We start from the raw sequence: 17,602 nt of genomic DNA on the forward strand, positions 1-17,602 counted from the left end.
ATCCATACGTCACTGGAAAAACCATAGCCTTGACTAGGCGGACCTTTGTTGGCAAAGAAATGTCTCTGCTTTTCAATATACTATCTAGGTTGGTCATAACTTTTCTTCCAAAGAGTAACCGTCTTTGGCCTAGTGGACCCCAATCTCTATTTCTCTTCGACGAGCCCCAGATCTTTTCTTTTTGACATGCTAAAAATAGCTGCCATATATTTAAGCAACATTACCTGATCCACAGGTAAAGAAGGTGGTAGGAAGTTGAATTCTAGATCTAGAATCAAATGCTACCTTAAAATATTTCCCTCCTTATATTCACTGAGTAGTGAAATTGTACACAAGCGTCCTAGTCAAGGAGGTTCAAACTTCAGCAGTATCTTAGACATCTTTCTCTTTCTCATCCAATCAATCTCCAGACTGTGTTGAATCTACATTAACAAACGTTCAAACCAAGCTTTCCTTACAATTTGCTTAACTGATCCCCAAATGTAGTTCAGGGCTTTCAAACTCACTGCCAGATAAGTCTTTTTAAATGCCGCATTTAATTTATTGGCATGTGTGAAGAACCATTCAGTACCTATGGAATAAAGTCCCAATTCTAGGTTCTCATTCTAACTCGTGGATGTCTTTCCAGGCATAAATTGTGCCATGTCTCTACACAAATTCTTTTTTCAATTTAGACGCCTCATTCCACATACTGATATCCTAGAAGCAGCTTCCTTGACCATCACTAGCTCTAACATCTTGAAATAATCCCCTCCCCACCTCCCATATTTTTTAGGCCCATCTTTTCTTCAAATCAGCTCAACCCCTATCTTTCCTGAAGCCTTTCATGATAATCTGGCTCAAAGTGATGCCTTTCTTCTTTGAATTCGTAAAGCATTTATTGGGGCTTCCCTGGTGACTCAGATGGTAAAGAACAGCCTTCGATGGACCTGGGTTCGATCCCTGGGTTAGGAAGATGCCCTGGAGGAGAACATGGCCACCCACTCCAGTAGTCATGCTTGGAGAATCCCCATGAACAGAGGAGCCTGGTGGGCTACAGTCCATGGGGTCGCAAAGAGTCGGACGTGACTGAGCAACTAAGCACAGAGCATTTATCACCTACACCACTCACAGAGTCTGCCCTCATATAAGATCAGAGATTGCAGGTGCTATGCTCTTTCTTCTCCGGCTGTTTGTAAACATCGAAAGAGTAAGGGACCTCCTGGTGGTCCACTGGTAAACAATCTGCCTGCCAGTGCAGGGGACATAGGTTCGACCCCTGGTCCAGGAAGATCCTACAGCAACTAAGCCTGGATACCACTATAACTGAGCCCACGAGCCTAGAGCCTATGCTCTGCCACAAGAGAAGCCACCTCAGTAAGAAGCCCAAGCACTGCAACTAGAGAGTAGCCCCACTTTCTGCAGCTAGCGGAAGCCTGCGTGCAGAAATGAAGACCCAGCACAGCCAAAAAGAAATTAATAAAAAAAGAGTAAGGACTCAGTTATACCTTTGTATCTCTTACTGAACAAAGTATAAATATGCAGTATGTACCAATCTAATTTTTAATTCTCAAGAACAGGGTTTCTAAAAGTATAGTCATTGGATTACCTGCGTAAGAATCCTCTGGGGTGTTTGTGTAAAATGCAGATTGCTGGGCCTGACACACAGAATTCTCCCAGACACACAGAATCAGAACCAATGGCAAAAGCACTAAAATATCTTTTTTTGCCACATGGCATAGCATGTGGGATCTTAGTTCCCCAAGCAGAGATTGAACCTGCGCACCCTGCATTGGAAGCACAGAGTCTTAACTACTGGACTGCCAAGGAAGTCCCCTGAGAAATATATTTTTTAATAAGTTCCCTAGGTCATTCTTATGCACATTAATATTTGAAACTTTATTCTCCAGTCACCTGGATGTTATTTAAAATAGATCTTAAATGTCCAGAGTTTGTAATAAAGAGAATTTGCATAGGCTAAGAAGGGGAAATAAATAGCAGAAAGCACACCAACAAAGGTAAAATTCATACTGGAATATGACGTAATAAATAATGGAAAATAGAGGCTGAATAGAACAGATAGAAAATAGATACTGGAAACAAATTCTTGGGAGGCTTGGAACCAGCAAAACTGTCTGGGTTTTCTGAAACAGCCTCTTGGAGAAGAATTTTGAGAAATATTTTAAAGAAAGTGTGAGTCAAAATCGAAGAAGAGAGCAAGATGGCATTCTAGATTCAAGTTACCAAACATTTTGGGGGGATGGAAAGGGCTATAGCCAAAGACTCAAAAGGCCTGACTTTATTAATTATAGTAGGTCCCATCAAGTCACTTACCCTCTCAGAGGCTTGGTTTCCACATTTGTATATCAGAAAAAAAAAAAAAGTAACCAGACTTCTTTACAATATTGGCATGAGTTTTAAATATGATACATAAAACAAACACTTGGAAAAGTGAATATCATGCACTTGATAATTTTATGAATATATGTATGTCCAAAAAATTATCACGTGCATGATATTAATCATTTCTTTTCCATGCACTGTTTTAAGTGAATAAGGTATCTGAGTCATAAACAGATTTGATCACTAAGAATCATCTAACAGAAAACCACAATCTCAGTGCTGAACTGTTTGTACCCCTGAGAAGGATGAGTGTCAGTGATGATTCCATGCTGTAGAACTCCTGTTTTTTCCCAGATGTGAAGACCCATATAAAAGTCAGAGGCCAAGACTTCATCCCTGTCAAATTCTTCGCTTTACTTTATCCTCACATGACTTGATTTCTTTACTGATTTCATTATTTTATTCACAATGACTAGCTTGCTGGGGAAAATTAGCAAGGAGATCAAACCAGTCAATCGTAAAGGAAATCAGTCCTGAATATTCATTGGAAGGACTGAGGCTGAAGCTGAAGCTCCAGTACTTTGGTTACCTGATGCAAAGAACTGACTCACTGGAAAAGACCTTGATGATGGAAGATTGAAGGCAGGAGGAGAAGGGGATGACAGAGGATGAGATGGTTGGATGGCAGCACTGACTCGATGGACATGAGTTTGAGCAAGCTCTGGGAGTTGGTGATGGACAGGAAAACTTGCTGTGCTGCAGTCCATGGGGTTGCAAACAGTCGGACATGACTGAGCGACTGAACTGAGTAAGATGACAATACCTACAATAGCAAAATCATGGTCTTTTAATGGTTTAAAGTGTGCATCAGAGGAAAAAACATTCCAGCAACTCTGATGGCTAAGCATATTATTTATGCTTTAAATTTCAAGAATACTAGAAGAAATTTTTTTAAAGAGTGCATCAGAGACAGTATTATGTTCACATCACTGTGAAATTCTCTACAGCATGTCCAAGCAAAGTTTTGGCTGCCAACATCTCTCTTTCCTTAAGAACCATGATTCCCAAATGGTACTCCTATAGAACACCAAACAAATATGCTTTATCTGAAAATCAAATAGTAGTGATCTTTTCCCAATTTACAGAAACAAAATAAATTAAGATTTTTCCCTTGTATCTTTCTTAGAATTTTGATTCTTACAACTGCACTACTGTACTTGAATCTAAGTCAAGATAGCATCATAAACCATTAATTTTAATATGCCATTCCTTCTTATTTAAGTACATTTAAATTATGTAAAATTCTCTTCCTGGGAGGCGATCAATGCTATCAGATTCTTTTATGTGCTTCTAGAGATAGAATCAGTTTACTCTCTTAAGATTTAATAAATTAACATTTTTAGAGGCTCTACCAAAAGCTACATGAGTTATAGGTATTTCAACACTGAAGATGGAGTAGGAAATGGCAATCTGCTCCAATATTCTTGCCAGGAAAATTCCATGGACAGCGGAGCCTGGCGGGCTACAGTTCATGGAATTGCAGAGTTGGACACGACTGAGCAACTGAGCACACATCACTGAAGAAGTTTGAAAACCACTGCTCTATACATCAGTGAAGCTTCCAAAGTTCATACAGATTTATTCATATCTATGCATTCATTCGGAGAAGGCAATGGCAACCCACTCCAGTACTCTTGCCTGGAAAATCCCATGGACAGAGGAGCCTGGTAGGCTGCAGTCCATGGGGTCGCTAAGAGTCAGACACGACTGAGCGACTTCACTTTCACTTTTCCCTTTCATGCATTGGAGAAGGAAATGGCAACCTACTCCAGTGTTCTTGCCTGGAGAGTCCCAGGGACCGCAGAGCCTGGTGGGCTGCCGTCTATGGGGTCGCACAGAGTCGGACACGACTGAAGCGACTTAGCAGTACCAGTAGCATGCATTCATTCTTTCATTATTTTATTAATTCACTCATGTTACAGATATTATATATGCATGCTATGAATCAATAAAATATGAAATTTGAAGGGCCCTTAGATGCTAATCAAATCAAGTTGTTACCTGACCCCAGGTAGACCAAGAAGGTCCTCTTCACAGACCTCAAACTGATCCAAACTGGAAAGTCCTTTTTTTTTTTTTTTTCAGGACTTACAGGAGACTTTTGTTCTGTATACAATGAGATCTTCTGACTAATAACTTACTCTCCAAGTGGTCAAAGATTTTTGGCACTTGGTTTTCATAAACTAAATTCAGCACTTTTTAGGCTTTTTCCAAGAACTCTGATTTTGTGTTGTCTTTCTGGCCACTGTTCAAACACAAGTGCACATTGAGACAATTGGAATTTCGGCAATTTTCAGGAAGGATCCCTTGTCAACAGGGCAAGATCGGTGGTCATGGTTTTCAGTTGATGCCATTTTTGCTTTCAATTATAAATTGCTTTCAGTTAAGCTTGTCATTATTAAATAAGTTTGTTGTGGGCTATTGTACAGGCTGATGTGTTGGTCAACCAAGAACTCAGACAAGGTCAGTGGCTGTAGAGATGGTTAGATTGGAGATTTATCTTAGCGGAGGATTACATAGGACTTGCAGAAGGAGTGAATGTGAACTGTTGGTACAGCAGAAGTATTACTAATTCCCCCAAAACATTTGCTGGTACACTTAGACTTTATGATGATCTCTGAATCCTTTTCCCATAGCTGTGAGGTCTTTTGCCCCATCTAAATGGGCTGAGTCGAAAATATTGGATAACCCCTGATGTGGGCAATGCTTTACCTGTATACTAGATGAGGAACTAGAATAGTTTGAAGGAACTCAGCTCATGCCATATCCTTTCGTCCTTGCAGAGTGGGGTTTAAAAGACTTATTTTGGTGAACTCTCCACTCTTTAAATCAACCCTGCAAGTATTTTTCAAGTGCCATCCATGTGGCAGGCAATATGCCAGATGCTAGGAATGAAAGATAAATGAAGCATGGACCTTTCAATTTAGTGAGGAGGGATAGCACAAACAAATGATCAAAGAGTATAACTTAAGTGTTCCTTACAGCACTGTGTAAACACAGTGGAAAGAAGAGCAAATTTGGTTTGCAAAGAGGGTCAGAGAAAATGTAATAGAAAGAGTAATGTTTGAAGTGATTCTTGAAACAAAACAGAAATTTTATGTGGATAAGGACAAAAACAACAGAGAAGAATACTTGCCATTAAAGAAACTAATTTACCCACCTTTCTTCATTACTAAAAAGATTTCCAGGGAGTTCCCTGGTGGCTTAGTTGTTAGGATTCTGGGTTTTCACTGCCACGGGCCTGGGTTCAATTCCTGGTGAGGGAACTGAGAAAAAAGATTTCAATATCTCAGTCAATGAATTTACTTATTTCATACAACATGGTACCAAAAAAAAAAAAAAAATCCATTTCAGCAGAAGAATATATTATACCACACCTTGAATCAGAATTTGACCTGGAGGTGAATGGGCAAAAAGAAAAAAAAAAAAAAAAGCAGATTAAATTCAAAACAGGACTGCTCTCTGGCTATATTTCGCAGCACAGTAATTATAAAAATACTGTTGTTATTCTTGCTCAGTCCTGTCCGACTCTTTGTGACCCCATGGACTGTAGCCCTCCAGGCTCCTCTGTCCATGGAATTTTCCAGGCAAGGATACTGGAGTGGGTAGCAACTTCCTTCTCTAGGGGATCTTCCTGACCCAGGGATGAAACTCATGTCTCTATCTCCAGCATCTCCTGCGTTGGCAGGTGGATTTTTTTTTTTTTTTTACCACTGCACTATCTGGGAAGCCCATAAACAAACACTATATGCTACTTACTGTTCCACTTACACGTGGATTTTATACAAACCTGTAACTGGTCTTCTTCCATCTGCCTGGAGGAAGCATAGAGTAAGTTTTGAAGCAGTGCCTGTCTTAAAATACCTTAGTGGCTGCATGCCGGCAATGTGTTCTCTCTACTGGCTTGCTACTTTGGCTCAAACTTCCAAAAAATAGTCAGTCTGAAAGTCTAAGAAATTAACCTTATATCCTCAGTATCAGGTGATGTCTATGCTTTGAAGAAGCAGTACTAGTAATATTACAGGATTTTCAGGAATTATTGAACCGGAAATTCTCCAGTGTTTCCAGATCCTAAGATTTGACGTCTGTGCCAAAGGACACAGTTGTTTTTTTTCTTTTTAAACTGTGTGTGTCTCTGGGTAGGTATATATAATCACCTTTATAAATTTAACACCTACCATATACCAGGCATTATTCATACAATGAATCTGGCAGAAAGAGATCAAACAAGATTATTAAGGTCTCTCTCATCTGTGTGATACTCATCTCTATTGTCCTAGGATTCCCCTATTCTCCTTGTTTCCAGTGACTTCTGTCATGTCCAAGAACAATTTTTTTATATATAGCATCTCTGGGGTTCTCTTTTCTTCTCTTGTAGAAATCAGTGGAGCCTGGAGAAGGGAATGGCAAACCCACTCCAGTATTCTTGTCTAGAGAGCCTGGCAGGCTACAGTCCGTGGGGTCACACAAAGTCAGACAAAACGGAGTGACTAACACTTACCTACTTGCGCTTGTAAGATGATCTAAAGAATTTCAAGCTTCAAAACTTGTACACAGTGACATCCAAAAGTTAAAAAAAAAAAAAAAAGAAATCAGTGGAAATTCAAGTTCTGTTTATTCAGTCTGTATAGAGACATTCACAAAGAAATTTAATTGACTGGATTGAAATCTCACTGCTATAAGATGCCCAGCACTGTAAAAAATTTGTAAATTTGGCGCTCTGAAGTACTGTTACCTAGAGGGAAAATGAGCTTATCAAGAGATATAATGGTGTCCAATGTCTCCTACTCATTCACTCAAAAAATATCCATTAATCTATAACGTCCCTGGTTTATTCCAGGTGCTCAGAGGGTAGCTATGAGTGACACAAGACTGACTTCATGGAGTTCACCATCAGTGGGGAGAGCTCACATCAATTATGAGGACTTCCCTGGTAGTCCAGTGGCTGATTCCAAGTTCGCATTGCAGGGAGCCGGGGTTCGATCTCTGGTCAAGGAGCTAGATCCCACACACTCCAACAAAGATGGAAGGTCCTGCATGCTGCAACTAAGACTTAGCACAGCCAAATAAATAAATAAATGAATAAATATTAAAAAAATTCAACTAAGAGGACAAAGCAGGGATCATGCAGCAAAGGAAATATGGTATAATTGCACACACAGATGGGCAAACCAGGAGGGCTGGTCATCCTATGGACCACACAAGCACCATCACCGATTTATGAGGCCTGTTATGAACACAGCCTATGGGTAAATATTGTGGTCCCAGCCCTAAGGGAGCACCAACTCGAGGGGAAGAGATGAGGCATAAGCCCAGGAAAAGATATTAATGACTTCTCTCTCAGGACAGTATTTGATGAGAGCCAATGCTTTTGAACTGTGGTGTTGGAGAAGACTCTTGAGAATCCCTTGGACTGCAAGGAGATCCAACCAGTCCATTCTGAAGGAGATCAGTCCTGGGTATTCATTGGAAGGACTGATGCTAAAGCTGAAACTCCAATACTTTGGCCACCTCATGCGAAGAGCTGACTCATTGGAAAAGACCCTGAAGCTGGGAGAGATTGAAGGCAGGAGGAAAAGGGAACGACAGAGGATGAGATGGCTGGATGGCATCACCGACTCGATGGACGTGAGTCTGAGTAAACTCCGGGAGTTGGTGATGGACAGGGAGGCCTGGCATGCTGAGATTCATGGGGTTGCAAAGAGTCGGACACAACTGAGCAACTGAACTGAACTGAATTGAACTGAAGGTGTTTTAAGAGCAGTGGGTGGGAAAAGTGGAAGCCAACGAGATTAGGTGAAAGTGAGGATAGGTGTCCAGGATAAGGACTTGACTGAGTGGTGCTAAGCAGAGTGTATCAGCCCCCAGTGGAGATTTTTTAACCTCTACAGTATTTTGAAAAAATTCCCAAATGACAATCCTGACTCACTGCACCCCGCCTGGCCTCATTCCCCCTTCCTTGATGACCACAGGCTTTAACTAAAAATGGCCCTGAGAACAGGTATGAAAGACATTACAAGGAAATACCAGAGACTGGATGGATGTGAGGGTGGCAACTGAAAGGGAAGAATTACAAATGGTGCCAAGAATTTGAATTGGTGGGCCATGTGAACTGGAGGCCTTTAGTTTTCTCTTGTGGCAGGGGAACGAAAGGAGTGTCAGAGGAAGGAAGGAAAGGGGACACAAAGATGAATCTGAGGCTAGGCACGTCGAGCTAACAGAGTTTCTTAAGGTCATTGAGGTGGAGAGCTGGATCTTTATTTTTAAAAAGAGGTGATGACATGCTAGATATTAACAGAGGGAAAGATGAAGACTAGACTGGGCTGGCCGCCTGGAGTAGGCCAGAGCAAAGAGGGAAATTACACAAACAACACAAACCTCTCTTTCTTCTTCAAGGAAAAAAAAAAAGAACGACAGAAACAAATGGGCAAAAGATGTGCAGCCTGCCGTGTGCCTCGGGGATCTCCAAGGCTAAACGTGAAGAAGGGCTGCAGGAGGAGAAGCAGGGCTCAGCCGCTGTGGGGTGAGGGATGAAGAACAAAGCGGCCCTCGGTGCTCTCGCAAATAGGGCTCAGCGGGGACTTTCCAGGTGGTCCAGTGGTTAAGACTCTGCGCTTCCAATGCAGGGTGGCACCAGCTAACTCCCTGGTCGGGGTCACTGTATTTTAAAAATGGTAAAATTGAGCTGATCAGTTTAGTCCAGCCGCTCAGTCATGTCCGACTCTGTAACCCCATGGACTGCAGCATGCCAGGCTTCCCTGTCCATCACCAACTCCTGGAGTTTGCTCAAACTCATGTCCATCGAGTCGGCAATGCCATCCAACCATCCCATCCTCTGTCGTCCCCTTCTCCTCCTGCTGATACTTGGGCATTTATGAAAGGGGAAACCCAGACACGGAGAGAATTCTCTGCAATGTGTGTTAGATCCAGCCAGCAGACAGACTGCCAACTTTCAGGTAGCAGAGTAAGGATTCCCTAAAGTGAGCTAGATAAAGGAAGAAAGAGAGGCTTGAGCACCACTTCAGAGAATGTCCACCCACAGGAAAAGTGACACTGAAGTAGCACCAGCAGAGTAAAAGCCAGAACAGATGGGTTGCAAAAACAAAAACAAAGGAAATGCATTGATTTAGATTCCTGGGGAGAAAGGAAGTAATAGCCTGTCAGTGACATCAAGGAGGAAAGTTAGAAGACAGTTTGACGTGTACAGAAAAATATTTTTATTGACTTAAGCAAGAGCTATTTTAGTAGTGCAAAAAGAAATCACGATGAAAAAACTTGCACTTCCAGACATGAATATTAACAGAAACTGGATTAACCCTCTCACAGGACACAAGAAATTGGGGCAAAAATGCATGAAATAACTGTTTTCATCGTACAAGAGACAGTGCAGGACTGTGATTCCTGGGAGGAGAGAAACAAAGGAAGTAGGTATCTGGACAATATGCCTAGCTTTCTGCCTGGAGGCACTTTCCAGGTCACAAGAAGAGGGATCCAAGCAGACAAAACAGTCTTGCTAAAACGAGGGCAAAAAGATCAGAGTTTGGGCAGGATGAGGTAGCTGTATTTTTTGAGGCAGAATAGCAGAGAACAGGGAGGTATATGGAGAAAGAAATCCTGAGTCCCCCTGAATCTTAAGCTGAATGCTAAACTCATAACGTACAACTAACTCTATGGGACTCAGGAAAGAGAACTCAGATTGCTAAAAGTGAACTGAGCTCCTTAGCAGAGCTGGGAAACACTCAAGTTCCAACCAGGCAGAATGGAGAGAACTTGTTGAACTCCTGTGGCTTTTAGAAGAGACTCTACAGCAGGGATCCCCAACAGGCACCAGTACTATCAAGAAGGTATAAGAATTTATACTGAAATTGAAATTTTTCACAATAATAACATTAACAATAATTTATTTTCATATTTTCAAACATGAATTAATATACAGAAGATTTTCATTGTAACCAAGAGCATTATGTAAGTCAGCTGCAAAAACTGAAATAAAAATATGAATATTTTATATGAATATGAATATCGATGAATTCATAGTTGCTTTTCAATTTGGGCAATACTTCTTTGAATTGAACGTTAATAATACTGGGTTTACAGAAAAGTTAGTGAATTACTTAACTTAGATAGAATTGAAACTGATTTCAATTTGCTTCAAAGTCAGGTCACTTCTTCTAAAATAAGAAAACCAAGTTTGACAATACAGATGCCCACATTGAAAGAGTGATATTTAGAACTCAACTCAGTCATTGGAAAACTTTTCAGTATGCTTGAAATAATTTGAAAAAACTTTACTCTTTTAAACTATAAATTGTATGAAATAGAAGATAAATATTTCTGATGAAAATTTTAGCATTTGCATTGAAATGTGGTCTAAGTTTAAAAGTACACATTGGACTTAGAATAAAAATGTGACATCCAAAACTTTGGCCACCTGATGTGAAGAACTGACTCACTGGAAAAGACGCTGATGCTGGGAAAGATTGAAGGCAGGAAAAGGGGACAACAGAGGATGAGATTGTTGGATGGCATCACTGACTCAAAGAACATGAGTTTGAGTAAACTCTGGGAGACAGTGGAGGACAGGGAAGCCTGGCATGCTGCAGTGCATTGGGTCACAAAGAGTTGGACACAACTGAGCGACTGAACTGAACTGAATATACAAAAATATAAATAATATAAAATATAATAATTACATATTGAAATGATAACATTTTAAAGATATTTGGTATTAAATATGTTATTAAAATTAATTTTACCTTTTTTACTTTTTATTTATTAAAAAAATTTTTTTGCTTGTACCACATGGGTTCCAGGAAGTTTCCTGGCCAGGGTTTGAGCCTGTGTCCCCTTCAGTGGAAGGATGGAATTTTAACCACTGGACCACCAGGGAATTCCCCTCTTTTTATTTTCCCTGATAGCTCAGTTGGTAAAGAATCTATCTTTAATGCAGGAGACCCTGGTTCAATTCCTGGGTTGGGAAGATCCACTGGAGAAAGGATAGGCTACCCACTCCAGGATTCTTGGGCTTCCCTTGTGGCTCAGCTGGTAAAGAATCTCCCCGCAATGTGGGAGACCTGGGTTTGATCCCTGGGTTGGGAAGATCCCCTGGAGAAGGGAAAGGTTACCCACTCCAGAATTCTGGTCTGGAGAATTCCATGGACTGTATAGTCAGTGGGGTCCCAAAGACTTGGACACAACTGAGCAACTTTCACTTTCACCAGAACATTTAAACTTACATATGTGACTCACATCTGTATCTTGCACTGTATTTCTATTGGCCACTCTAGGGTAGAGACTTCAAATAGCGTAAATTCAAGTCTAGACTCTGATACTTCTTAATTGTATATCTTGGGCAAGTTGCTAAACATCTCCATGCTTCAGTTTTCCCCATCTAAAACATGGGGAATAACAATAGTTCCTACCTCACTGTAAGAGTTGTTATAAGAATTCTTAAATAGTATCTAACACGTTGGAATTACTATGTGTAATAGCCATTGCTGTTGTTTTATTATTATTATTAACTAGGTGTCCTTGAGAAATTTCTTAACCGTTAATTTACTCATTTGTAAAATAGCGATAACAACATGTTTCTCACAAGTTTAGTTATTGAATTAAATGAGCTAAGGGATGCAGAATTGTTTGATAGGAGGTAGGTGCCCACCACAAACTTGCTGAATCTTCCATGTATTAGCTGGTGTTCAGAAGTGTCTGTAATCTGGCTCAGCTCATGACTCTTTGTTTTGTTTGTTTGTTTAAGGGAATATAGTTGGTTTACAATGTTGCATTAGTTTCAGGTATACAGCAAAGTGAATTGGTTACACATATACAACATACATACATATCCACTCTTTAAGATTCTTTTTTTAACACATATATGGGAGAAGGCAATGGCACCCCACTCCAGTACTCTTGCCTGGAAAGTCCCATGGACAGAGGAGCCTGGTAGGCTGCAGTCCATGGGGTCGCTAAGAGTCGGACACGACTGAGCAACTTCACTTTGACTTTTCACTTTCATGCACTGGAGGAGGAAATGGCAACCCACTCCAGTGTTCTTGCCTGGAGAATCCCATGGACGGAGGAGCTGCCGTCTATGGGGTCGCATAGAGTCGGACACGACTGAAAGCGACTTAGCAGCAGCAGTAGCATACATTCTTTTTTTTTTTTTTTAATTCCTTTCCATTATGGTTTATCCTAAGGAGATTGGATATTGTTCCCCCTCTATACAGCAGGACCTTGTTTCAGCTCACTGCTCTTAAATTCAATAGTGTAGGGATAGTAGAGGTGGGGGAAGTACTTCTCTGACAGTCCAGTGGTTAGAACTTAGCTCTTTCACTGCCCAGGTTTGAACCCCGGTCAGGGAACTGAGATCCCACAAGCTGCATGGTGAGGTACCCCTCAAATAGTGTGTGTGTATGTGTGAAAGCAGTTGCAAACCATAAGATCCTCTTTAGTTGTTAAACATTATTTTTATTATTCTCTACCATGAAATTCCTCCTGCAAGTATTTGTTCGCTAAGCTTGGCTTTATTTCAAATCTCCCCAGTTCCATCTTTTTACCATCTAGTCTGGAGGTTTGCTTTTCTGTGGAGCCTTCAGTATGGACTCCAGCTCCAACATGATCTCTCTGTCTCTTCTAAATTCCTTAAACACCTCCTACCCATTACGTATGTTGTTGTTGTCATCCCTAAGTCGTGTCCAACTCCTTGGTGACCCCATGGACTGTAGCCCACCAGGCTCCTCTGTTCATGGGATTTTCCAGGCAAGGATACTGGAATGGGTTGCCATTTCCTTGACATTTAACCATATATTACTTCATATTGTTTTAAAGTAATCATGTAGGGTGAATGTTTTATAAATTGTGAATTTTCCAACAGTACATGATAATTGCTCAAAAAATATTTGGTCCACAAGTGGGGAACATTTGAAAACATTAGAGGGAAGGTCTTTTTTTGAGTTTGGACTCGGGAGAATCAAGTATCCTCTACAAAGAACAAAGAGCATCACTGGAAAGAGGAAGTTTTTAGCAGAAGTTTGAGATAAGCATGAACAGGCAGAACAGAGCTGATGTGGGAAGTGAGAGGGGCAGAGGTGGTGGCGAAGGACAGAACAGAGGTCAGGAAGCAAAGTGGACACCCACCCTGCGGGACATTCCTAGAACTCAAGGCAAAGCTCCTTCTTTCCCAAGTCCCTCCAATAGCTATTTTCAGCCACGTCCAATTTTAGAAAGTGACACAAGGTCTCATTCCAATCAGTTCTTTTGCTGATTTCAGACAGCTTATTCCCAAAAATTCCTTCCTCTTGCCCTGGGAGCCTTCCCTGCCCTCAGGTATTTCAGATGTTTGGAAATCCTCCTCTCCACCAGAGGCTTTGCTGACCATCTGAAAGTGAACGAGGTCAGGTGCTGTCTACACTCAGAAATCCCCCTGCTCACTCCATCAGGATAAGACAACTTACCACCCGGATTCTGCAGGATCCAAACAGTGCCTGTTCCACGACAGGAGCCCCTGACTGCCACTCCGTTGCCACTGAGTGAACCAACGTCGTTTTAATGACGTTCACGGTAGCATGGTTGATTCTTGTTTGGACTGCAGTGGAGGAAACACAGCTAATGTGGAGAGAAAGAAGCTGTTGTTCAACCATGACTCATAGGCTTAGGTCTCAACACAAAGTTCAAGTTTGTTTTGCATTTTTGTGGCTTTAAGATGATGGTGAATTGGCAAGGAGAAAGGGAGGCAACATGGTAGGGATAAGAGAGACAGGATTCAGGCTTTATCACTAGTTTCAGTGTGAGTTTGGGTAGTGACTCATGTGGGTTTGAGGAGGTGCCTTCCCTCCTCAAAGTTCTATGATTCTGTATAATGATATAATGCTATGAAATCTGAAAAATATAGCGAAGATGTTTTCTAAAAGGCTGACTGCTACGTTGAGACAGAGAGGTAGATCAACCTACAAAGGAGGTCCAAAGGAGTACAAAGCAAGGGCAGGGAAAAGGCAGGTTTAACCCCTGGAACATCTTCCCAGTTAAATGTACATCTACATCTTTAAAAACATTCTGCTATTCTAAAGTTAGACTGTGTCATTAGGCACCGTGCACGGATGACAATCATTCCCAGAAGGGGGTGGATCCTCCCCAGGGAAAAGGGTCCCTAATCACTGGACTTGGAGAAGTAGGACATCTCAGGTCTGGGGCTTTGGCCCCCAGGCTCAAAGACGTGGGCCACCAGAGGCCAGCATGCGTGGAGAGGGACCCAGTTGGCTCAGTCCCTTGCTCTCTTTTCACCCAGCTAGGTACAACCAGTCTCTTTCTCTTTCTTTCTAACTTTGTACCCAGCCCCCAAGCCAAAATCTGATTACATAATTAAGTACTTAGTAAGTATTCTCTGATGCTGATTTTTAATGAACTTGGCTGGTACTGCTTCCTGTTTTGAAAGAAACCAGCCCATTTAAAAAGGTAGTCCGTGCCCCCAATACCCACTGTGTCTTAGAAATCAAATGGGCATTTTAAACCATTTTAGAGGGAAAATAATTATATGTAAATAGGTTAAAGTTCTTACAATAGAGAAGGTAGCTATCAAAAAGAGAAACTTGAGTAGCAGAATATGATTGTGATACCAATACCAGTATTTGCCCATCTGTGTATCTATCTATCTATTCATCTATCTACCCTATCTATTCTCAGATTGTTCTGAACTAACATCAGAAATATCATGAACATGTGTTCATGTTCACATCTGCCTTTACCCTGGGATTTTGGAGCAGAGGTAGGAGATATCTGCTAGACTTTGCAAGGCATCTTCCTACCAAACTACTTTTCAGTCTCCTGGGTACTTTCGAAGGATACCTTGGAATGAAATCTAGAAATTCACATGGAGGCCTCTGAACTTAACCCCAGGCCTGCTCATGTTCTTTAGTGGAGTAGAATCAAGATATCCTCACAACGTTCTTGGTGTGGGCACTGAATAGTACAGGGCGAAAAAAGAAAACAGAAGTGTTAAGGGAGAGATGATGGGCATTCAGGAGAGGCGCTGTGGTTATTCTCCATAAAACTATTCTCTCTTCTCACTCCAGACCCATGACTATCAACCGCTGAAGGATTAAATCTAACACCATTATTTCCCTCCTTAAGATCTTTAGGACTTCCCTGGTGGCTCAGAGGGTAAAGCGTCTGTCTACAACGTGGGAGACCTGGGTTCGATCCCTGGGTCGGGAAGACTCCCTGGAGAAGGAAATGGCAACCCACTCCAGTACTCTTGCCTAGAAAATCCCGTGGACGGAGGAGCCTGGTGCAGGCTACTGCCCATGGGGTCGCAAAGAGTCAGACACGACTGAGCGACTTCATGTTCACGTTCACTTAAGATCTTTAATCCCAAGATGCTTGCCATTGCAACCTTGGTTTGCCATTTAGTCCTGCCTGTCTCTTCTTCCTTAACACACCCTGCCACACCTAAATACTTCTAATTCCCCATATGCTCTCTCCTTTCAATAGCATTGCCCATGTTGAACTCTGAGAATGCATTTTCGCACCTAAACCACTTCCATTTTCTATTTGTTCTTTAAGATGCCTCGGGTGCCACCATCCCTGACACCCCCTGCCGGAGCTTGGTCTCCCCCCTAGGTTATCTCTGAGCTCCTGATAGCGTGTCTCTATCATTGTCTCTATTACCATATGCTGTGATCATCTTTTTGCTTTAATATTTCCCTAACTAGACTTATGGACCATAAGCTCTTGGAAGGTAAGACCATCTTTTAACCATAATCATATTTCTGCTGTCTTGCGCAATGCTAGTCACTTTACTGAAGCTCAATAAATGTTGATGAATTAATCAGTTAGGCTATAGATTGGGGGTAAAACCATCCAAACCATCTGGCATGGGCATGGTGCCACAGAAAACAGCTGATTTCATCTCCAGTGTTCTCCTGGGCATAAGCCTTGAGCTCCACAAGCCCTCTCTGACCTGGGCCCCATGTCCACACACAGGGACACATTATTCTCCCCATCTAGGCTTAAACTGTTCACCTCTGAGCTCCATGCTCTCCCTCTTTTGGACATCTATTCCCTTTCTAAACCCACGGGGTTCTTTTCCCTTCGTGTCTCTGCCCCCTCATCGCTGTGTGTACTGTCCTTGTGGGTGCATGTCTCCACGCCTATTTTCACCTGCATGAGTGTGTTCCCTGCCACCTCCACTCAGGTCGAAGTTCTGCACATGGCCCTGGCTCTCCACCAGGCCCTCTGCAGTGCTGTGTACACAGAGGAGCTCGCCTCCCTCATTGGCCTTGAGCCTGTTTTGTACAATTCGCAATCCCCACAGTCTTCAGCCATGGTTGCAAGAGGCCAACCTGTATGGTTTTCTCTGGAGCTGTTCATTTCTGCCGTACACCTGGCCCAAGACCAGATCTGTGCCAATTACTGAACACTAGATTCTTCACTGCTGTCTCAGGGATGTCAGGAGGTGGTATGTCATGACCTCAACAAGCTCAGAACAATTAAAATTTGATGCCTCGCCTCTGTTAGAACACCTCTACAATTTCTCAGTATACTTTTAAGGAAAAAGGAGTAAATTTGGGAGCTTGGCCTTTCCTAATCCCAGGGATTAGGATTCAGTGAGATGCCAGGTCTCTACTGCAAATAGATAACTATCTTTATATAAAGTTGTAACTTTTGACAATTGATCTAGTTTCATAGTTTATTGTCTATTTTTTAAAAATAGAGGATCATATTAAGCCACTTTCATTGCCATCCAGGGGTCTACACTTGAGAAATGCTGGCCCAAGTTAGGAGTACCATCTGTGACCACAGGTTAGATGGATGTGAGCAGAACCACGAAAGGAATCAGATTTGTGACCTTGGCCCTATTACCACTTGCCCAAGTAGGATGTGGTCCGAGAGGCTTGGCAAAGCGGGAGCTTGGTGACTGCAAGCTTGAGAAAGAGCAGGGTTCCCTGCAGATGACCAGTTACAGGTCCCTGTGGATTCTGAGGCTAAGTATAACCCCAGACGTCTGGTGACCAGCTTCATTTTCCAAAGAGCTTCTTGTTTGAAATGGTCTTCCCTACTTCAGTGGGTGGGAATAAGTTGAACTAAATGCCTTTTAAGCAGTGTAACATGGTGGTTAAGAGCAGGGGATCAGGAATGAGGCATATTTGAGTCTGTACCCCAGCATGGCCACTTGCTGCTGTCTGCTCTTGGGCAGGTTGCTTGACCTCTCTGACCCTTATCTCCT

The 17,602-nt window shown here is 42.0% G+C and overlaps 1 long non-coding RNA gene across 1 annotated transcript; it reads right to left on the minus strand.

The window, feature by feature from the left end:
• Nucleotides 1-1,562: 1,562 nt before the first annotated feature.
• On the minus strand, nt 1,563-14,709 carry LOC112441864 (uncharacterized). The gene is made up of 3 exons (XR_003029800.2): nt 13,836-14,709; nt 5,543-5,648; nt 1,563-3,145 (listed from the first exon to the last, which is right to left on the minus strand). It is a non-coding gene; the product is annotated as an uncharacterized lncRNA (long non-coding RNA).
• Between the last annotated feature and the right edge of the window lie 2,893 nt (nt 14,710-17,602).

The sequence above is a fragment of the Bos taurus genome, chromosome 16 (assembly GCF_002263795.3).
Source record: "Bos taurus isolate L1 Dominette 01449 registration number 42190680 breed Hereford chromosome 16, ARS-UCD2.0, whole genome shotgun sequence".
NCBI lineage: Eukaryota > Metazoa > Chordata > Mammalia > Artiodactyla > Bovidae > Bos > Bos taurus.